The following is a 23,871-nucleotide window of genomic DNA, read 5'->3' on the forward strand; positions in this document are numbered from 1 at the left end:
GTCGTCGCACTGTTATGGTTGACTGATGTGAGTGCATTTCAAGCACGAAATATGCTTTCTCGGCTCCTGTCGCCATTTTGTCTCACTGCGCTCTCGAGCGTTCTGACGGCAGAAACCTGAAGTGCGGCTTAAGCCGAACAAAACTTTATGAGTTTTTCTACGTATCTGTAGTGTGTCGTGACCATATGTCAATGAATGGAGCTACAGTGAATTTATGAAATCGCTTCAATCATTTGTAATAGCCCTGTACAATATTTCGCCGACGGCGCTCACATGACGCTGGCAGAATTCCACCACGAGACAGGCTACATCGCATGACAGGCTATGGCTCATAACACACTGAGTCTTATTGTCGACACGGGCCCAAAGAGAACTGCTAACACCCTACGAAACACACTCGAAGATCGAGACGCACATGCTCTATGGCACGATTTATCGTTTTGACACCACGAAAAACATAAAGTGACGTACATCCGTCCCTTGGACAGTGTACAAGAAAACACGGAACGTAGACAGAAACATCATTGGCCATGGTGACACTTGTGAAGGCTCTTCTACGAGAATGCTGCGACAGAGTGCGATACGCAGATGCGGAAATCGGACAACAGTTGTGGGGTCCAAAGAAATAATAGCAGTACTCAGTTGTTTGGAGTACTCAGTATTATAATGTGCCTGGTTTGGTATGCCACAAAAGTGCCAATTGTTGATGAGATATAATTTGCAACAGAATTTGAATTCAATCTGTCACCTGCAAGTGAATGTTGGCGTGAAGATGTCACTAATACGAAACTCATTTGACCATGTTCATAAAGGAATCATGCTGAAAACTAATGGAAATGACAAACAAAATAACACCAAAATAGAACCGATGGAAAATTATGCTTAGCAACACAATATCAACATTAAATTACGTTAAACAGTTTATCCATGGAGACTATTTACATACTGCACCTTCTCTGATCTATAAATCTGCTACGTACACTTATTCTACGAATGGCTTTACATGACAGACATAGTGGATGCCAAGCCATTTCCTTGATTTCAAGGTCTCTAGCTCCAGGGAGTTAAGGTGAGTGATTCTCCGGACACGGACAGGACCATCATAGATGTGATAGAATTTGTGGCACAGCTGTTTCTGTTTGTTAGATAGACGGAAACTTCTAACGAGCACTTTTTGGCCAATTCGGTACTCTCCCTCGCGTGCTTTTCTATCCCAACTCTCTTTCCGTTTCTTTCCTGCCTCACGCAATCTCGTGAGCGGAAAGTCAACAACTTGTTGGTGTTCCCGAGTTCACGGGGGAGAATTTACAACTTCACGAATGAGATCTTTGGGTTGCTTGTTCTTGAGAACTGTTATTGGTGCTATTTTGGTGAGACAGTGTGGCAACTCGTTCATCACGTCCTGGAGGTCACGTAGGAATGCCTTTTCGTACTAAGTAAAACTGCCTCAGTTTTGATTCCCTCTTGTCTTTCACCCGCTGTTTTAGAGCAAATAAACCTGGATCCTTGTACTGCCCTTTCCTGATGACCTTGAGGCTCGAGCATACATAAATCTCAAATACAACCTTCTTCATATAGAACAAGCTGAGTGTTCGTCTTCCAGTGGGTTGGCCTCACTTGTGTCTAGCACCACAAGTGAACGTGACAGGGCGTCCGTAATGATGTTCTCCTTCCCTGGTATTTGTGTGATCGAAAATGCACACTCCTGGAGCGAGAGTGCACGTCTCGTTACACGTTTGTTTCGGAGTTTCGCTGTGAGTAGGAATTCCATGGCTTTGTGGTCGGTGTATACTCTTGCTTTTCTCCCATACAGGAAAAAACGAAATTTCTCGAAGTCGAAAACAACCGCCAAAGCTTCTAATTCAGTAACCGAATAATTTCTTTCACACTTGCTGAGTACTCGGCTTCCAAAAGCAATGGTCTTCCCCCTTGCTGATATTGTTGGAAAATAACTACAGCAATCCCAGAGTAAGAGCTGTCTCCTCCTCCAGGTTGGAGTGCGAAAGAATCGGCGCATTAATTAGCGCAGTTTTGAGGCCTTGGAGTTCATCTTCCGCCACGTCGTCCTACTCCCACTGCGTATTTTTTCCTGTGAGCTGGCATAGCCGCGGTGTCTCCGATTTCTTCACACGGACGAATCGTTTATAGAAATTTGCGATGCCAACGAAGCCACGTAAATGAAGTCAGTCTCAGGACAGGTCCGAAGTACCAACCACACATGCCACAGCTTATACTAGAAGTGCTTCCAGACCAAAGTCCTGCACCTGAGTGCTTTGCACCTCCCCGGAAAAAAAAATCCGTTTTCCCGCAAAAACGACGAACGACATCGCCTTCACACCGTCTTGAGCCAATCCAGGGCTTTAGAGGCACTAAATCTCCCCTCCCACATGGCAGCACAAACTCATTGCGAACCAGGGCAAGAGTTAAGAAACCTGTGTCTCTGGAAAAAAAAAGAACCCGCCAATTACTGTTTTTTTTAAAGTTTTCACGAGTAAGAGGCGATTTTCTCTGAAGCCGTGTCGCTTCCCAGGGCAACAAACAAGCAGATAGAATCTTAAAGATCTTTATCTAAATCGCCTGTGCCTTGGAGCTTGTTAGTTCTAGCTATGAGGTGTAATAAAGATTCTATCTCCAAACATTCCTCAGACGCCGGATTTTTCTCATACAACCGAGACGACCGGTGAGAGTGGTTCACTGGCCTATCTGCACTTTTGGCAAACACAAAAACTTGTGAATTTTTATTACACGTGGCTCTGCACACAATGCCCAGTTTATGACTCCGCTGTGTAGACGCATTCCTTCAGACTGTTGCCCCTGCCCCAGGTTTCAGCTAGCACCACGGCAGGTGCTTCAGTCTGGAACTGTGCGACTGCTACGGTCGCGGGTTCGAATCCTGCCTCGGGCATGGATGAGTGTGATGTCCTTAGGTTATTTAGGTTTAAGTAGTTCTAAGTTTCAGGTGACCTCAGAAATTAAGTCTCATAGTGCTCAGAACCATTTGAGCACCACAGCAGGTATCACGGCATTGTTCTGCTGGAGACCTGTTTGGACGAAGGGCTGTCCTGTCTGACCTGTATGGCTGTGGGCCTGCCTGGCAAGATTTACTAAGGCAGGCTGTTCCAGCTCGTCGGCTCCGTTGTGAGCCGCGGAGCGCTCCCTGCTCCAGGGAGCCATGTCGCTCGCTGTGACCATTCAAGTGGGCCGGCACGCCGGCACGTGACACGGCTGGCTGAGGCAGGCGGCAAGGCAAGCGTTTTGAAGTGCCAGCTGCGTCTTACAAGATCGACAACCTCATACTCTTAGCTGCTCAGACGGGGTGACATACGATGTTCAGGAAATAAATAAGAAACAACTGTTTTACAAGAAATTGCATACTAAATTTGTTGGGCCTCTGTAGCTTGACATTTTCTTTTCATTACAAGATCAGAAATAACAGGCGTCAAAGTGTTCGCAGCATTAATGCGGAGGATGGTCTACATTGTTACACCCTGAAGAAATGAATGTTCCTTATTTTTTACTCTTTTCGTTGCTGAGAAGAGCTGCTCACAACAATACGTAGATCCAAACATGCACATGATCTGAGCGGCATTGTTGTGAAACTTGTTTTTTTTTCTGTAATGAACGATACCATCATGACAAATCCAACGTGTTGTAGTACCTCTCTTTCAACGAAGTTGAATTTTGCAAATCAATAATCTCCAATTGAAGTGACGATGACAAGTCATCGGGGGAAACTGAAAAAGGTGTGCTGAACACCTAAGTTCCATTCCCAAACTAGTGAGGTTTCAGAATCGTGTTTCAAAAGACGTGATGAGCAGCTTTAACTTTGCTTGGTAATCGCCGAAAGTAGTATCTTCAGGTAGTTTTAAAGAAGCAAGACGAATGAAGAACGTTAAATGTCTTACACATCTGCCTCTCAAATAAACGTAACTTTTCCATGAACGCTTTGATCAATAGTGTTTCCTCCGCTCTCATTCACCTGAAAATTATAAACGCGTTACAGAACACGAACTATATTGCATGTTTTGATACACTCCGTATTACGAAACCGTTTTTAAACTTACGTCTCCTGGTATGTCGTTCTTAAGCCTGGCTACCAGTTCTCTGCGTGCAATCCCTTCTACCTGATCGTAATGTGCCGCGTGAAGACGTGTATAATGTCGTTGTATATTGTACCTCTTTGCAGAATTAAATACTTTATGTCATACAAGACACTGCGGACGACCATCCCTCTCAATGAATAGAAAGGTATCCTCCAATAGAGGTACAGGGCTCCCGCGGTTAGTCATAGCTGTCATTGAACACGGATTATTGCGTCAGTTGCGGCTGCATGCGGCCAGGGGGCAGTGAGTTCGCTTTCCCCCTCCACGCGGGCTCCGAGCTGCCGCAGTGAGCGCTCCGGAGCGCTCCGGCTCCCTGGAGCTCGGTTGGAACAGCCTGTACTAAGGGATGGACTCGCCGCCGATTGCTTTCAACCCCCAACATGCCATTTCTACGAGCTAAGAACCATAAAAATACCGCCTGCTTCTAGCGCCCTACCAGTCTCCATTAACATCTGCTCGGGCCATTAACTTTCTAGAGTCTCGCTCAAGGTGCATCAGGTTGTAATAAAATCTTTAATAATTTTCTGTATGTGGAAAAGAGGTGAGAGAGTAACTTGTCCTCTCTCAAGACTACCGACAAGTGTTCAAATGTGTGTGAATTCCTAAGGGACCAAACTGCTTACACACTACATAAACTAACCTAATCGAACGTATGCTGAGAACAACACACATACCCATGCCTCAGACCTCCGGCAGGAGGGCCTGCGCAATCCGTGACATGGCGCCTCTAACCTCAAAGTCTTCCCATACGGCTAGACTAACAATAATGGCCGTTCAGCGAATGTTGCTGTACTACAGATCAACCACGTTTCATCCTCCGTCGGTCAGATGGTTGTTGGCGTGTATAGCGTGAAATGTCAGAAAGAAAACACAGTGCAACAACTGTCGAAAGGATCCAAGCCAGAGGAGGAAGCATTATGGTATGGGGAATGATTGAAGCATAGACGAATGTTCAGAAACAAACGGTTGTAGTACAGAGAAAACATATCATGGGCATATATCACGTACATTTATATTTCGAACGTAATGTTACATACATCACTCTTTTCACTCTAGAAAATATAGGTCAACTGAAGGATAGGATACTAGTGCTAGGGAAAGCAAAAAAAAAAAAAAAAAAGCGTCATAATTGACGGTGGCAAGGAGTACCTCATTTGACATATATACAAATTTTACGTATGTCGATTTTTTCGCCTTCGCTAGTACTTGTATCAGCTGAAGGCTAGGACACTTAGTACTAGAGATGGCGAAAAAAGCAACAGATGTAAAATTTGTATCCTGTACTTCAGTTGACAGCTGAGGTACGGCATTCTAGTGTCCTGTTTATGGTATACGGTTGGCTAAAATTTATTTGTGAACTTTATCAAGTCAGAAAAAAATCAGTACGCTATTTAAACCGAGTTGTAAATTTTTTGTTGCAATGACAGCATTTCCCTTTATAGATTTCAGATCTGATCAGTTTCTCAGCTGGCTGTAAGATGTGATGCACCAGTTTCTTCCTGTAGGTGTTGCTTGTAGCAATGTAAAGCCATATGGTTTATGGTTTTCAGTCAGAAGAGTTGTTTGTTCCACGTCTTCATGCAAGTCTATCCTGAGCAAGTATCTTCAGCCCTGCATTACTTCTGCAACTTACGTCTACCCGAACCTGCTTACTGTATTCAACTGTATGTCTCTCTCTACTGTTTTTATCCCTCACTGTTTCCTTTGTTACCAAATTCATGATTCCTTGATGCCTCAGGATGTGTGCTCCCAACCGATCTTTTTTTCAGTCAAGTCATACTTCCTTTTATTGCTAATTAGATTCAGTATCTCCCCAGTATTTATTCGCTGTATCCAAGTAATCTTCAGCAATCTTCTGTAGCGCCTTTTTAAAAGCTTCTATTCTTATCATGTCTCAACTGTGTATCCTCCTCGATTCACTTCCATAATAAGCTAGGATCCAGACAAATACCTTCAGGAAACACTTCCTAACACTTTATGTTAGATGTTAATCAAGTTCTCTTTTTCAGACATACTTTTATGGCTACTGCTCATCTATAGTTTACATCCTTTCTACTTCGAACTTCAATTGCAATTTTGCTGTCAAAACTGCAAAACTCGTCTACAACTTTAAGTGTATTATTTTCTAATATAGTTCCACCAGCATCGCCTGATTTATTTCCGCACTGTTCCATGACCCTTGTTCTACTCTTGTGATGCTCATTTTCATCACTTTATCCATTGAGTTCAACTGATCTAGGTCCTATGTAATCTCTGACAGAATAATCCGTATAATGTCCTCGACAAACCTCAAAGTTTGAATTTCGTTTCCTTGATCTTCAATGACCTTTCCGATGCCTCCTTGGTTTCCTTCACAGGTTGAATAACTTTCGGGACAGGCTAAAATCCTGCTCAGTCCCTTCTCAAGCACTTCTTCCTTTCAATGTGCTTCGATTCTTAAAATTGTGGTCCGGTTTCTATACAAGCTGTATGTAGTCTTTCACTCCTTGTATTCTGTCACGACTATCTGCAGAATTTCCAAGAGGATATTCCAGTCAACATTGTGGTCGGGTTACGTGTATGAAATTTGAATTTAAGTAAGCTTACCACCGGAAAGTTAGTCACCTCAGTGCTCAGGCACAGATGAACTGTTAAACCTTCACAGATGCTCAACCGCGTGCTCCCTGCCTCTGCTTGATCGTAAGTCAGTAGTAATCAGTGAGTCACTTACGTCTCAAGCGGAAGTTATACGTAACATATGGTCATACAGTTTGTGTAGTTGCCGGATTTGTTGGTGTTTCGCGATGGACTGTTCAACGTGTCTAGAAGCCGTGGTGTAACACGCGTGGCCACGAATCACGACATCAGAACTGTGGTCGGATTAATATTATGACTGAGAGGGAGCGGAGACGCGTTTGGCGGTTATGAATCAAATTCTTGTGAATCAAATTCGCTTCCAAACCCCACAGGAATGGATGCTGGCAATCAATGAAGATGCACCCCAACCTGTTAGCAGGACAATACTGCGACGGGAACTGCACGCAGTGAACGTCTGAGGCCGATCACCTTGCAAGAGGCCATTGCTCACGCAGGAACATAAAGGCGACAACGGCAAAGTTCATCGGCCTGGAAGAATGCGTGACTGTGACTGACTGTGGGACATTCGTAAGAGTTTGGTGGAACTGTGTGATAAGATCCTCAACGAGTGGCTTAGCCTGGAAGCGACGTAATTGCACAACCTTGTGGACTCACTTCCTAACCGAATTCAAGCGGTGGAATTTGATGCGGCCCCCTACGAATTCCTCTCCAGTGCGAAGCTCTTCATCTCAGAGTAGCACTTGTAAACTACATCCTAAATTATTTACTGGACGTATTACAAACTCTGTCTTCCTATACAGTTTTTGCCCTCTACAGCTCTTCTAGTACCATGGAAGCCATTCCCTGATATCTTAACAGATGTACTATCAACCTCTCCCTTCTCCTGGTCAGTGTTTTCCACATACTCCTTTCCTCTCCGATTCTGCGCAGAACCTTCTCATTCCTTTTTCTATCAGTCCACCTAATTTTCAACTTTCGTCTGTCGCACCATATCTCAAATGCTTCGATTCTCTTCTGTTCCGGTTTTTTCACAATCCGTGTTTCACTACCATACAATCGTGTGCTCCAGAAGTACATTCTCAGAAATTTCTTCCTCAAATTAAGGCCAATGTCCGATGCTAGTAGACTTTTCTCGGCCAGACATTCCCTTTTCGTCATTGTTAGTGTTATGTGTCGACAGAAGTGCCGACACATGGTTATTTTAAAGGGGCCGAATAGGCACGCTATAAGCTCACCCAGAATATCGTGAAGTCTGAAACAGGATGCTCAATGAATGCTAATAAGAAACGTACGTTGCTTTGGGAATACTTAACTTTAATCCATCCTTTTGGTATACATCGTTTATGGTGAATACAAGTAAGACTCTCTCCAGATATGGTTAACTGCGCCTTGCTAGGTCGTAGCTATGGACTTAGCTGAAGGCTATTCTAACTGTCTCTTGGCAAATGAGAGGAAGGCTTTGTACGTCTAGTCGCTAGCAATGTCGTCCGTACAACTGGGGCGAGTGCTAGTCCGCCTCTCTAGACCTGCCATGTGGTGTCGCTAGGTCTGCAAGTACTGATGGTGGCGACACGCGGGTCCAACATGTACTAATGGACCGCGGCCGATTTAAGCTACCACCTAGCAAGTGTGGTGTCTGGCGGTGACACCACAGTTAGTCTGCTCTCTCCACCTGTCATTGGTTATTTTACTGCCTAGGCAACAGAATTCCTTAGCTTCATCAACTTTGTGACCATCAATCCTGATATTAAGTTTCTCGCAGTTCTCACTTCTGCTATTTGTCATTACTTTCATCTTTCTTCGATTTACTCTCAATCCACATTCTATACTCATTATATTGTTCATTCCAGTTGTCAGTGTGTGGGTGTTACGTTGACGAGTTGCGCAACGGATTGATCTGAGAAGTACCCTTTAGCTCCTGCAAGAAGCAATTTCCACCACACACTACTACAGAAGTCAGACAGACGCTCCTAACGTACCAGAAAGAAATACCTTAAAACCTTTCAGCAATAAATATCTTCGGGAGTCGTCCGCTGAAAGGAAAAGACACAAAAATATTCTATTTTCTTATGTAACTAGTGGGATAATTGGGTACTGGCGTATTGCTAGTTAGTGCACGGAAAACATTAAACGAACGGAAAATATTATTTATTGCAAAATTTAATAAAATCAAGTGAAACTTTTATTTATAAACTAATACACTAATTTCTGCATTCTTTTCGGAATAGGAAGTTACCTCTTATGGATAGGAATCCTATTAATGACATTTACATACAAAGTGTGGGAAAGCTCTTTTATCCCTTTTCTTTAAGAATGTTATTTACTCGGCAGAATGGCTGAGAGCCGCGCCTACCCAACTTGAATAATCATCCGATTGAATTTTTCTAAGTACGGTCGAGGCTGTCGCGTGAGAAATGTAACGGAGTGACGTGAATGAAGTATGTTATTTCTAATGAAGGAAAGATGGGGCTTGCCTATGCTGTAGCGTACAATACCTTGAGCTGCGACGACTGCTGCCTGCGTCGTTCGCCGCTGAAAAATTACAGAACTATCTCTTTCTATCTGGATTGACCTTCGCCAATCGAACTCTCACTACTCCTTGATAAAGTCAAGGACTCCTATCTGCCCCTAGTCTAACTATTCGCGTGGTACACCGGTCAGATAACCAGTCCACTGTGATGACACTCAATGTTCGCTCGCAGGTGCTAACTAATACTCTGTCTGTGTTCACACTGCACATCAAGTGTCGCAGATAACACAGTGAACAAACGCTTAATCGTGAGCGACTCAATGTAGAGTATCACTCCGATTCACTAGTGACAAAGGTACTCTCTCAGTGCAGTACTGAGTAGAGACTTTGTTCCTCGCTCTCTTCATACACGTATGAGTGCACTCGCTCCCACTACGTGTTCCCGCTACAAGAGCGCCACAGGAACGACATCTCTCCACGCAAAAAGCGAAGGGGTATATCATCTGCCGTCCTTCCCTCACTCCTCCAGCTCATTGCGTCAGAAATAGTCCACCAATCAGCGTTACTCTTACAAACGGGAGAATGGCACTCCATTTAAGCTGTCCAATCCGGAAATTTATAGCATCTGCATTAGGCGTTTACTGTCCACCTGTGAGACTCTGAAACTGCGCACTAGGTCCCTCAAAAAAATGCGTATGCTGGTGCTCTCCCAAACAATACAGTGGGTTTTGCTTTTAAGGTGAACACGCAGGCCGTTAACCCTTTTCTCTGGCAAAAACTGTTTTGGTCCGTGGGCGGTCAGGCGGCCGGTGCAGCTGTGTGCTAACTCACCCTCCTACGGACTTTCCAGCCTCCGGCGAACAAAAACTCCTGTGGCCATTGTGTCTTGAATGTTTGTGTATGCCAGCCTCGACTTTTTAATCTCGGTGCGCACTTGCGATTTATTTATTAGATTTGCACATCGATTAAATGGAAATATGTAAAATTGACTCTATCCTATCGAGTCTGGGTTCGAATGAAAGATCTTGAGGCGCAGAATACAATGGTGAGGTCGGAATATGTAAGAAATGAAGGTCAGGAGACCACGCCACCTTACACAGACTGTATATCATTTAATTCTTCTTCACTTTCACTCAGGATAGCAATGACATGGGTGAATCGTATCACTGATATCCTTTCACCTCGAATCTTGATTCCACTCCTGAATCTTTCTTTTATTTCCAAAGTTGCTACTTAGAAGTACAGATTGAACAGTAGGGCTGAAAGACTACATGCCTGTCTGACACCATTTTTAATCTGAACGCTTCGTTCTTGGTCATCCACTCTTATTATTCCCTCTTGGCTCTTGTACGTATTGTATATTACGGGTCTCTCCCTATAGCTTACCCCTATTTTTCTCTAAATTTCGAACATCTTGCAGCATCTTACATTGTCGAAAGCTTTTTCCAGGTCCACAAATCATGTCTTGATTTTTCTTTAGTGTTGCTTCCATTATCAACCGCAACGTTACAATTTGCCTCTCTGGTGCCTTTACCTTTTCTGCAGCAAAATGATCGTCATTTAGCTCATCCTCAATCTTCTTTCCCATTCTTCTGCATGTTATCCTTGTTAGCAACTTGGATGCATGAGCTGTTAAACTGATTATGCGACAATTCTTGCACTTGTCAGTTCTTGCAGTCTTTGGAATTGTGTGGATGTTATTTTTCCGGAAGTCAGATGGTATGTCGCCAGAGTCACACATTCTACACACCAACATAAAGAGTCGTCTTGTCACTTCCATAATGATTTTAGAAATTCTGATGTAATGTTATCTACCCCTTCTGCCTTATTTGATTGTAAGTCCTCTAAAGCTCTATTAAATTCTGATTCTAATACTGGATCCCCTATCTCTTCTAAATCGACTCCTGTTTCTTCTTCTATCACATCAGACAATCATCCCCCTCATAGAGGCCTTCAATATATTCTTTCCACCTACCCGCTCTCTCCTCTGCATTTAACAGTAGAATTCCCGCTGCACTCTTTATGCTACCACCCTTGCTTTTACTGTCACAGAATGTTGTTTTGACTTTCCTATTTGCTCTGAGTCAGTCCTTTCGACAATCATTTCTTTTTCGATTTCTTCACGTTTTTCATGCAACCATTTCGTCTTAGCTTCCCTGCACTTTCTATTTATGTCATTCCTCAGCGACTTGTATTTCTGTATTCCTGAGTTTACCGGAACATTTTTGTACTTCCTCCTTTCATCGATTTCTTCTGTTACCCATGGTTTCTTTGCAGTTACCATCTTTGTACCTATGTTTTTCTTCCAACTTCTGTGATGGCCCTTTTTAGAGATGTCCATTCCTCTTCAACTATACTGCCTACTGAGCTATTCCTTACCTTATCTATGGCCTCAGAGAACTCCAAGCGTGACTCGTCATACCTTAGTACTTCCGTATCCCACCTCTTTGCGTGTTGATTCTTCCTGACTCAGGTCTTAGACGTCAGCCTACTCTTCATCAGTACTAAATTTTGGCCTGTCTATATCTGCTCCTGGGTACGCCTTCCAATCCAGTATCTGATTTAAGAATCTCTGTCTGACCACGATGTAATCTAACTGAAATCTTCCCGTATAACCCGGCGTTTTCCAAGTATACCGCGTCCTCTTGTGATTCTTGAACAGAGATTAGCTATTACTTGCTGAAATTTATAACAGAACTCAATTAGTCTTTCCCGTCTCTCATTCCTTGTCCCAAGCCCATATTCTCCTGTAATGTTCTCCTGCAACTGCGTTCCAGTCCCCCATGATTATTACATTTTCATCTTCGTTTATGTACTGCATTCAGTATCCTCATATACTTTATCTATCTCTTCATCATTTTCAGCTTCCGACGTCAGCATGTTTATCTGAACTATCGTTGTCGGTGTTGGTTTTGCGATAGATTCTGATAAGAACAAACCTATCACTGAACTGTTCACTTTAACACACTGTTTGCCCTTCATATTCAAAACGAACCCTACTCCCATTATATTATTTTCTGCTGCTTTTGATATCTCTCTATGCTCACTTGATCAGAAATCCTAGTCTTCTTTCCTTTTCGCTTCACTGACCCCCTACTGTATTTAAACTGAGCCTTTCCATTTCCCTTTTCAATTTTCTAGCTTCCCTATCACATTCAAGCTTCTGATGTTCCTCGCCCCAACTCTTTTTCTCATGCTCATCTCTCCCTTGACAGTCCCCTACCGGAGGTCCGAATGGGGGGGTCATCATGACACTTTTTCAATTACAGGCCACCTGCCCTGTGTATACACGTTATGTGTCTTTAATTCAGTGGTTTCCATTGCCTTTTGCATCCTCATGCCGTTGATCACTGACGATTCTTCCGCCTTTAGGGGCAGTTTCCCAGTCCAAGGACAAGAGGGTGCCCTGAACTTCTGCCTGCTCCTGCGCACTCTTTGAAGGCCGTTGGCAGAACGAGGTTGAGTCATCGGTCGCCAATGCTGATTATTAGTAAAAGTTTAAGCGGTGGCGGGTATCGAACCCGGGACCGAGGACGTTTTTATTACTAATCAAAGACGCTACCCCTAGCCTAGTCCATGCGTGCAAACCTGGCGGTGGATTACACGGTATTAAATGATGCTCCTGATGACTAACTCTTTGTTCGGTGACGTAATTTTACCTTGAGATGAAGGTCACCAGAGTGTCGTTTTAAGTTGTTTGCCAGCTGTTCAGAGGTGGGTGGCGTATGCTATCTAACATTATTTGATTTGTCTACATTCTTCCATTTCGTTGAAAAATCAGCCCTCTTCTTGAAATTGCTCCCATTTTGATAAGGTGTAGTCTGAGTGAGTTGCTCTAGGTTTGACCTTTCCACCAGCCTGTACTGCTAGGTTACTCGGTACAGTGCCCCGGCATTTATTGACTAGTCGTGCTTATATTTAGGATAGCTCTGTAATAATGTATGGCGTCTTCGTGAGGTCTTGAGGAGGCGAAATAGTTTCACGAATACCGCCGTACACGCGATGCATGACCGCTCAAGATCCTTAACAGTTAAAACTTAATATTTCAGAGTTGGCGTCGACTGGCAGCACAAAACGTTGCCTTCTGCCCCTGTGACAGCCTTGATACACGGACTGACCAATACCCCCCCCCCCCCCGACCAGCCACCCTCTTTTTTGTTCCCTGACATTACTATCGCCGTTGACGCTGGTTCGTTTATTTTATTCGGATTGTTGGATGCAAAGAATTTAGCAAGTATTTGCTGCTCGTACTTGAAGTGGATATGATCTTCAATTATGGTGCGAACCAAGCCTGACGCTGGGGTGTTGCTCGTCATATGTTCCCATGTTTCTCTCTACTTCACGGAGAGAGTTTGGTGTCATCGCTTTATAATCACATGGGTTCCGGGGTTTTATCATTCATAAGACATTTACTTTGTGGAGTTTCCTATAGGCTTCTTGAATATCCTGTGTTGTTGGTTAATTTTTATGTGCGTCGTGAGAACTTGGTATTACAACAGCTGCATTGTTTCTTCCTAGCGACTCCTCTCTTGTATATTTTGTGACTGTATTTTCGGGATGAATTGACCACTCATTGTGGTTGTATATTGTTACTTTTTACAGTGAATTGATTGCGTGTGATGCTTCTCTGTTGATTTTCTTGTAAGACAGGAGATCGTTTTGTTGTTTACTCGGTCCAGTAATTGTACATAGTAGGCTACAGTTCAATGTGCGTTTTCGTGTACGTCTTTATTGTATTCCAGTGCTCTTACTCAAAAAAGATTTACTGTAACCTCTGCTTTGGTTAGTATGTAAAAAGAATTTCGCCGAAAATTTAGCTTTTTATTATCGCCTGGCTTATTAACCATTTGTAATATTCAAAGAAGCATCATGAGAAGCGAGTTTTGAGTAAAACCAACACTTTTCTCTTGTTGCCCTGGTGAAAAGTAAGGTCAGTAGCTTATGCAAAAGCACATTGTTGGTACAAAATAAGCATGTAATATCTTCACTTATGTTGTTCCATTTCTCGTTTCACTAGCTATCGATGGTCCTTAAAAATTACATTCTTGCACCGAAAAAGTCCGCAGTTAGTGGAATTACACGATAGGTAATGAAGTTTTGCATAATAACAAAATGGCAAAATACTCTCCTCTTTGTATGCCATTATTCGTCAAAATCTCATTTCGATATCTCAAGCCGTTATGAAATACGAGGAATTTTGTGGATATTTCAGTCTAGCTTCATCGCTGACCTCCACCCAAGTCAATGTGTTAGCTAAATTTCATATGCACCAAACGCAAATCATAGCCACCTCTATTTTTCATTAACAACTTTTTCGAATTTCGCGCTATGTCTTGCTTCCAAGTAAATATGGCATTAACTATCACCAGTAACGAAATGATGGGCATGCCATCGTGAACCTGACATATAAGCTACAAGTAAAGCAAAAATGAGTTTTTCCTTACAGAATAGTTTCTCTAAAATCGTTTCAGAAAGACTGCAGGGCGTGCACCTCCATTCTGTCATCACCAAGAAAGGTAGCAAATAAAGAAATTATATTTACTGTACGTATGCAATACTATAGGAAGAAAACGTGATTAAATTTGTTGGTAGTTTGGGGGCTGCGAAATTCATTACGCAGAGGTCCCACCTCTGGCTGCAACAATGGTTCTAAACCGGCTGACGTTGAGTCAGAGAGATATTGGTATGTCATACCACGATGCTTCAGTTATGTTCTAGGGATTGTATGTCGTAGTGGCTGGCAGTTACTGGTGAGCCACTCTCCAAGTCAGAACATATATATTCAGTGGTCGAGAGATGTGGAAAATGTGCCGGCCACAGCAACAGTCGTATAGCCTCTCTATAGAGGTAGGTCAGGACAGCACAGGCAAGAAGCGGTCTTGCGTTATCTTGTTGAAAGGTAACGTCATGGAGACTCGAAAGGTGTGACAGAGCCGAAGGTCTTAAGGTGGGCAGCCCTTTTTCAAGATGTCAAAAGATTTTTTTTACCTTAAAATTTCTCTGGGATGTCTACTTTACTGTAGTGTTCATCCGAAGTTCGCCAGAAAATCCTTTATCGAGTTACAAGGGGCTTTGTGAAAAAGTGTCTGCGAGAATCACTCACAGTGGGGAAAAAATAATCTTCATCGCGGCCAGTGTGAGAGCGTGTAATTTCAACGACTGTCTAACAGTTATTATGGGAATAACGTCCGCCCCGATAGCTGAGTGGTCAGCGTGACGGACTGTCGTCCTAAGGGGCCCGGGCTCGATTCCCTGCTGGGTCGGAGATTTACTTCGCTCAGGGACTGGGTGTTGTGTTGTCTTCACTATCATTTCATTCCCATCCGGCGCACAGGTCGCCCAATGTGGCGTCGAATGTAATAAGAACTGCACCAAGGCCGCCGGACCTGCCCCGAAAGAGGCCTCCCGGCCCATGACGCCAAACGCTCATTTCCATTTCCAAGGGAATAACGAACGTGCTCGAACTTAAGGTCCAACTGCTGGCTTGTTGCAACTTTGGACAAAAGAGGACGAAAAGCATATCGAGCAAGCAGAGCAGATGTTGCCAAATAGGCCTACATGACGGACAAATTGTTGTGGCGTATCAAGACAGCCACGCCACTCGGAAGTAGCCGAAATGCACGCGTTACACACGCCGGCTGGCGTGATGTCTGAAACAGGATACGTAATGAATGCTATAAAGAAAAGTACGTAGCTTCTTTAATACGTAACTTTAATCCATCATTTGTATACAGCATTCTTGATGATACAAGTGAGACTCTCTCCAGAAATGGTTAATGGCGCCTTGCTAGGTCGTAGCCATGGACTTAGCTGAAGGCTATTCTAACTATCTCTCGGCAAATGAGAGAAAGGCTTCGTCAGTGTAGTCGCTAGCAACGTCGTCGTACAACTGGGGCGAGTGCTAGTCAGTCTCTCTAGACCTGCCGTGTGGTAGCGCTCGGTCTGCAATTACTGACAGTGGCGACACGCGGGTCTGATATGTACTAATGGACCGCGGCCGATTTAAAGCTACCACCTAGCAAGTGTGGTGTCTGGCGGTGACACCACACAAATAGGTGGTCATCGTTTTCTTCGAACCTAATGTTTTTAAATTATTCTGTGTATCTGATAGAATATATATTGAAAACGACTTATCCCAAATTACATTGTTACAGATCGAATATGAGTGCTTTGGGAATCCATCCGATGACCACTGTCCTCTCTGCAAGGCGTCCTTCGACCTGGTGCAGCGGTTACAGGGAGCGTCCGATATGAGCAAAAAAATTATTTCGTAAAGGTAAAAATGAAAGGAATAACACTATATCATCAGATTTAGCATTACTTTTATTTTACGTGCAAAAAACTCAAGAAAAATCACCTACTTTTCATATGTTCAACAAGGGCTACGCTGTTGAAACATGAGAATTATAGCGCCTGATGTGCAGATTGCCGGCTATGCGAACCAGAGGTGAATGTGTTTTGTAGCCAGTGGCGCACCACATCACCACGCCAGGTGATGTAACTGTATGGCGACGACGAATGCAGCCGGGAGACGATCGTTTTCGTCAGAGCCTCCAGGCACGGATACTTGCGTGTCGCAAAACTTGTCAGGCGCCGCCGCCACACTGCAACACACCGCCGTCGGGTTGGTTGCCAGCTCTGCCCCTGCGACTACACGACCTTCAGGCTCCGCCATTTGGAGAGCGACCCGCAAAGGGCATTCACAGACAGCGGACCTAACCACGGAGGACGTGTAAATCAGCAAGATAGGTCACCCCTACCACGAGACTTTAGCTGCATCCGCCAGTGCTACGTGCAGCCAATCAGAAGGAAGTGTACCACCGCCGTGAGGGTATTTAGGGATTGCGTCCGAGCCAGACAAGACAAGTCTACTCCGGATCTGGCTCCACCTCGACCGGATGCCGCCAAGAGACCTCGGCAAAGGGTTAGCGGGCCTGTTGGCATTCTGTCAGACTAATTTCCAAGGCTGAAGGAACTTTCAACTCGTAGAGATTATACCATAAACGTTAATGTTTTCCAGTGCGTTCCGCTCAGGGAGAGCGAGGTAGCCAGACTAGTGGAGCTTTCATTGTGTTGTTTCCTCGACCAAGACATGTATTCCAAGTACTTGCATTTAGTTGTTGTTGTTGTGGTCTTTGGTCCAGAGACTGGTTTGATGCACCTCTCTGTGCTACTCTATCCTGTACAAGCGTCTTCATCTCCAAGTAACTGCTGCAACCCACATCCTTCTGAAACTGCTTAGTGTATTCATCTCTTGGTCTCCCTTTACGGTTTTTACCCTCCACACTGCCCTCTAATACTAAATTGGTGATGCCTCAGAACGTGTCGTACCAAACGATCCCTTCTTCTAGTCAAGTTGTGCCACAAATTCCTCTTCTCCCCAGTTCTGTTCAGTATCTCCTCATTAGTTACGTGATCTACCCATATAATCTTCAGCATTCTTCTGTAACACCACATTTCGAAAGCTTCTATTCTCTTCTTGACTAAACTATTTATCGTCCATGTTCCACTTGCATACATAGTTACACTTCATACAAGTACTTTGAGAAAAGACTTCCTGACACTTAAATCTACAGTCGATGTTAACAAATTTCTCTTCTTCAGAAACGTTTTCCTTGTCATTGCCAGTCTATATTTTATATCCTCTCTACTTCGACCATCATAAGTTATTTTGCTCCGCAAATAGCAAAACTCATCTACTACTTTAAGAGTACCATTTCCTAACCTAATTCCCTTAGCATCACCTGATTTAACCTGAATACATTCCAGTATTATTATTATGCATTTAGTTGTGAACTTATTTTTCTCTTAGGAACTAGATAAAGATTGTTACTTGTTTGCGACAGTAAACGAAGACCATTTGTGTTGAACTCTGTATGTTCCTAATTATAGAGGATGAACGACATGTACGCGTGTTCCTTGCGGAAGTGTTCCAAGTGCAGGATACTTCAAATACGTCCACCGTGTTTCTGTACACCGAACTGTGACACAAGTGAATAGACGATATGGGCGACTCCTGCTGCTGGGGCACCACTTTCGGCGTACATCTCTCTGCTGCCACATCAAGTGGAGCTGTAACGGTGGTCGCCATGCTGATGCTGCCTAGTGGTCCATATGTCGTCACACGGTTCGTGGGGGCGGACGTGCTGGTGAAAAGCAATTGCTGACACGCGCTACGTGAAGTGACTGTATTTTCCTGTGCGTGCGAGGAAACAAACTGTCCACTTGCGCGCTAATCTCTTGGGGCAGTTGAGAACCTTCAAGGCGTTGAGTCTGGCACTCGTCAACACATCGACACTCCGTACGACGTTGTTGGGATATCCACCAACACCTACTAGTAGCCGCTGCTCTTTCCTACATGAGCCACAACCTGATCCTCCAGCAAATAAACGATTTTCAAATGCGAGTTCTGAGTGAGCGATCCACTGCGTAGCCTTTCCTTGAGTACAGAGTGACGGTACTACTACGTAACATCTACGGTTCCGCCGGCCGGAGTGGCCGGGCGGTTCTAGGCGCTACAGTTTGGAATCCAGGTTCGAATCCTGCCTCGAGTATGGATGTGTGTGATGTCCTTAGGTTAGTTAGGTTTACGTACTTCTACGTTCTAGGAGACTGATGACAGAAGTTAAGTCCCATAGTGCTCAGAGCAGTTTGAGGCATTTACGGTTCCCCTTACTTGTAAACAAATGTCTATCCAGGGACGTAATGCACTTAATACCAGTCTGACGTTCGCGGTTGTCACTTTCAAAGAGTTGAAAGTTTTTTGAGCAGTAGTGTGTACGAGACTGGAGAGAAACCGTCAGACTTTCGCAAAAATATCATCCTCACAATTCCGAAGATAGCAAGGATAGATAAGTGCGCAAGTATCGCACAATCAGCTTAACAGCTGATGCATGCAACCTGCTGACAATGATAATACGTAGAAGAATGGAAAAGAGCACTAAGCATGTGTTGATAACGATCAGTTTGGCTTAAGGAAAGGTAAACGCACCAGAAGGGCAGTTGTGAAGTTGCACTTGATAATGGAAGAAAGACAGAAGAAAAATCAAAACACATTCGTTGTAGATGTTGCCCGAGACAAACAGTTCGATGGTGTGCTGGTGTAAGGTGTTCGACATTCTGAGAAAAATAGCAGTAAGTTATTGAGATATAAGGGCAATATAAAGTATGTACACGAACGAAGGAAAAATAACATTGGAACTCCAACAACGAAGTGTTCGGATTAAAAAGGGATGCAGACTTTCTCGCCTACTGTTCAGGCTATACACTGAAGGAGCAATCAAGGAAATAAAGATTCAAGACTGAAATCATGCCAGAGATAACAATTGGTTCAAATGGCTCTGAGCACTATGAGACAACATCTGAGTTCATCAGTCCCCTAGAACTTAGAACAACGTGAACCTAACTAGCCTAAGGACATCACACACATCCATGCCCGAGGCAGGATTCGAACCTGCGACCGTAGCGGTCGCGCGGTTCCAGACTGTAGCTCCTAGAACAGCTCGGTCACAACAGCCGGCGATAACAATTGCTGATGACATTGCTATCCTCAGTGAAAGCGAAGAAGAATTACAGGATCTATTGAATGGTGTGAACAGGCTAATGAGTAGAGAAAACGGACTGAGTAAACCAGCACAAGACTGTTGAGAGGTAGCAGAAATGAGAACAGCGAGAAACTTAACATCAGAATTGTTGACCACGAAGTAGACGAAGCTAAGGAATTCTGCTACCAACGAAGCAGAATGACCTGCGACGGACGGAGCAAGGATGACATAAAAAGCAGACTACCACAGGCAAAGAGGACATTTCTGGCCGAGAAAAGTCTACTGGTATCAAACATAGGCCTTGGTTTGAGGAAGAAATTTCTGTGGATGTACGTTTGAAGCACGGCACAGTTTGGTAGTGAAACATGGATTGTGGAATTGAAACGTTTGTGGTGTGTACTACAGAAGCATGTAAGAATTAGGTGGACTGACAAAGTAAAGGAAGAGGAATTCGTCCGTAGATCGGCGAAGAAAGGGTCATGTGGAAAACCCTGTGAAGAACGAGGGAGAGGTGAAAGGACACGTAGTACGACACCGGAGAATAACCTTTATGGCACTACAGGGAGCTGTAGACGGTAAAAACTGTAGGGAAAGACAGATTTGAATACATCCAACAAATAATTGCAAGTGCTACTCTCTGATGAAGAGGTTAGCGAAGCAGAGAAATTCGTGACGGGGCGCATCAAACCTGTCATAATGACTCAAAAGAAAAGTGCAAATGCGCCATTAAATGTGAAATTTTAAGGAGAAACATTCCACACTGCATTTCAGATGGCGGGATTCATGCAGCTCGTCAACGGACCGGTACCGGACGGAACGTCTTTAGCGTCAAGATTTCTCGGGAACAAAGTTTTGACGTTGATAGGGGGTGAGTGCAGCACATTTAACATCACAAGTTGACCTACAATAGACGGCTGCTAGATGGAGAGCAAGTTCTTCAGCACAATCTTTGTAGAACTTATGGTCCTGTAGCCTTTTCGCTAGTACGCGATTGTAGTTGCTTTTCTATTCCGCGATCTGCTCTCTCAGTATTTGTTAACCGTTATTAAATAATAGTGGATCCGTTCAATACATAAGTTGTAATCTCTTAACTACTACTGTTGTTGCTATATTCAAACGTTCTGTTGCGTATAAGGCCGTAAGGCGCGTCGCTGTCTGCTAATGTCTCAATTTTGCTTTCATCGTAAGATTCCACTTGTGGCAGACGCTCATAGTGAATATGCATGATAAGTTAATCCTGTTTACTCGTGATCCCGTTACTATTTTTCTGTCAGACCTGTTTCTGTTCATTCTTCAAGAAATTTAAACCGCTATAAAATCAGAATTTTCCCTCTTTCTAATGTCTTGATGTTCTTCATACATTGTGTCCTCTCAACAGAGTACTGTAAAATTGTTTTAGCCGCTTGTAGTTGGGTGGTCTGATTAGCCGCCTGTTCTAATGATGCTAACAAGATCGCAAAATCAACTTCAGTGCCAGACGATCTACCCGTTTACCTTTCTTTTTGCATCGCAGTCGTATTCCATCCATACTTTCAATTTCTCGTTGCTGTTCAAGGACACAGTTAAAGAGCAAACGAGAGTCCGTCTCCTTGTCTGACTCTGACCTCGTCCTTCGGAAACTTTCCTCCGAATACGACCTTGGATGCCGTGTTATTTGTCGGGTGTACTGCAATTTCTGTCTTCCCTTACCCCCTAGAGATCTCTCTAGTGTTTCCCACATGTCCCTTTCTTCGCCAGTTTTGTGGTTATTAGTTCACCTACTTTTCAACAGTTTTATATAAAACTACATCTCGAACGCTTTGATTCTCTTCTTTAAGGATTTTTCCCAGTGCGAATGATTCACTACCTTACAATGCTGTTCTCCAAACGTGCGTTCTCAGAGTGTCTTACCGAGATTAAGCCAGATGGTTCATACTGGCAGACTTCTCTTGTCCCCCCCCCCCCCCCCACCATCCGTTTTTCAGAAAATCACCCCTAAAGTTCATGATGCACAATCAGCTCACTGTTGATAGTATCGATAGGTAATTGTAAACTAAACATATTCATGATTATGTATGAGTTGCACAAACTCATATTTTCCTAAAAGTCTAGAAAATAAACTGTTATGGCGGCTGCTTGGACTGGGTCATCAGTAACTATAAATAACTGAATATTTACAAATAGCTTTATACATAACCATTGGACAACATACACTGAGAAACAGAAGAGTGAAACTTAATTTACCATGCACAATATTACTATTTCAACATTACAATTTACAATATACAAAACATTCTTTGCAACGGCGAGTGACCGGCACTTACATAAATAATTGAGAATAGATTACCTGCTCGATAACAGCACCCGTTTAAGCCGTTTATGTTTGTGCAGGCCATTGAGATCATACGTGGATAACTGACTAATTACTGTGTTGGTGGAGAAAGGAAGTTTGGCATAAAAGCTTTTAGATTTGGATCGGATCTTCTCTGGGTCAATCTCTATTTCTAAGTCTTGTCAATCGTGGTACTCCTAACTAACCATAGAGCATGTAATATGATACGCAATGCCTTGTTTTGATCAGCTTGAAGTTTGTGGAGATGTGTAGTTGCGGCATGTCCCCATATGGGCCAGGCATACAACATCATTGGTCGTATTACCAATTTATAAAGTAGGAGACTGTTTTTCCAGTTTAGAGAAGGGATACATGCCAGGTAAAATATTTTGTGCAATTTCATTTTTGGAACACAACCTACGACCAGCTTAGAGACAGAAGTGGTGACTCTTTCTGCAGGACCTGGCCATCATTTTGCAGGACAATGATCAAGCTCGTACAGTGCAAGCTGTTACTGATTTGTTTGACTGATGGTGTTGCTAAGTGCTATACCACCTACTGCACTCCCCTGACTTAAGCCCTCGTGAGTAGAAATCGATTTCTGAACTGAAGGAAACACTTCACGACATTCCCTTCAGAACTGCTACAAATTCGTCGGGCAATAGACCGCACCGCTCGAACTGCCAACACAACTGGCACTGCTAAGAGTATCCTACGACTTCCACATCACTGGCAACGAGTTATACACACTGCTGGTGACTACTTTGAAGGTCAGTAAAACTTTCAAACACGTATCTATTTTGTACGAGCTGTAAATAAATAGTTGCCACTATTAAAGTTCCAACCCTTGTAATAACGTAAACCATTATACCATTTCCTATGGAGGCAGAAGGCAGGAGGAACAAGACTTTTGGTCAGCTGAATACAGGGTTACAAATACAAAATCAAATAGGGGTAATGCAGGAGTAGGTTTAATAATGAATAACAAAATAGGAGTGCGGGTAAGCTGCTACAAACAGCATAGTGAACGCATTATTGTGACCGAGATAGACACAAAGCCCATGCCTACTACAGTGGTACAAGTTTATATGACAACTAGCTCAGCAGATGAAGAAATTGATGAAATGTATGATGAGATAAAATAAATTATTCAGGTATTGAAGGGAGACGAAAATTTAATAGTCATGGGTGACTGGAATTCGAGAGCAGGAAAAGGGAGAGAAGGAAACATAGTAGGTGAATATGGATTGGGGGTAAGAAATGAATGAGGAAGCCGTCTGGTAGAATTCTGCACAGGGCAGGTTTTAAATTGTAAGACATTTCCAGGGGCAGATGTGGACTCTGACCACAATCTATTGGTTATGAACTGTAGATTAAAACTGAAGAAACTGCAAAAAGGTGGGAATTTAAGGAGATGGGACCTGGAGAAACTGACTAAACCGGAGGTTGTACAGAGTTTCAGGGAGAGCATAAGGGAGCAATTGACAGCAGTGGGGGAGAGACGTACAGTAGAAGAAGAATGGGTAGCTCTGAGGGATAAAATAGTGAAGGCAGCAGAGGATCAAGTAGGTAAAACGACGAGGGCTAGTAGAAATCCTTGGGTAACAGAAGAAATATTGAATTTAATTGATGAAAGGAGAAAATATAAAAATGCATTAAATGAAGCAGGCAAAAAGGAATACAAACGTCTCAAATATGAGATCGACAGGAAGTGCAAAATGGCTAAACAGGGATGGCTAGAGGACAAATGTAAGGATGTAGAGGCTTATCTCACTAGGGGTAACGTAGATACTGCCTACAGGAAAATTAAAGAGACTCTTGGAGAGAAGAGAACCACTTGCATGAATATCAAGAACTCAGATGTAA

The sequence above is a fragment of the Schistocerca cancellata genome, chromosome 10 (genome assembly GCF_023864275.1).
Source record: "Schistocerca cancellata isolate TAMUIC-IGC-003103 chromosome 10, iqSchCanc2.1, whole genome shotgun sequence".
In the NCBI taxonomy this organism is placed as follows: Eukaryota; Metazoa; Arthropoda; class Insecta; order Orthoptera; family Acrididae; genus Schistocerca; species Schistocerca cancellata.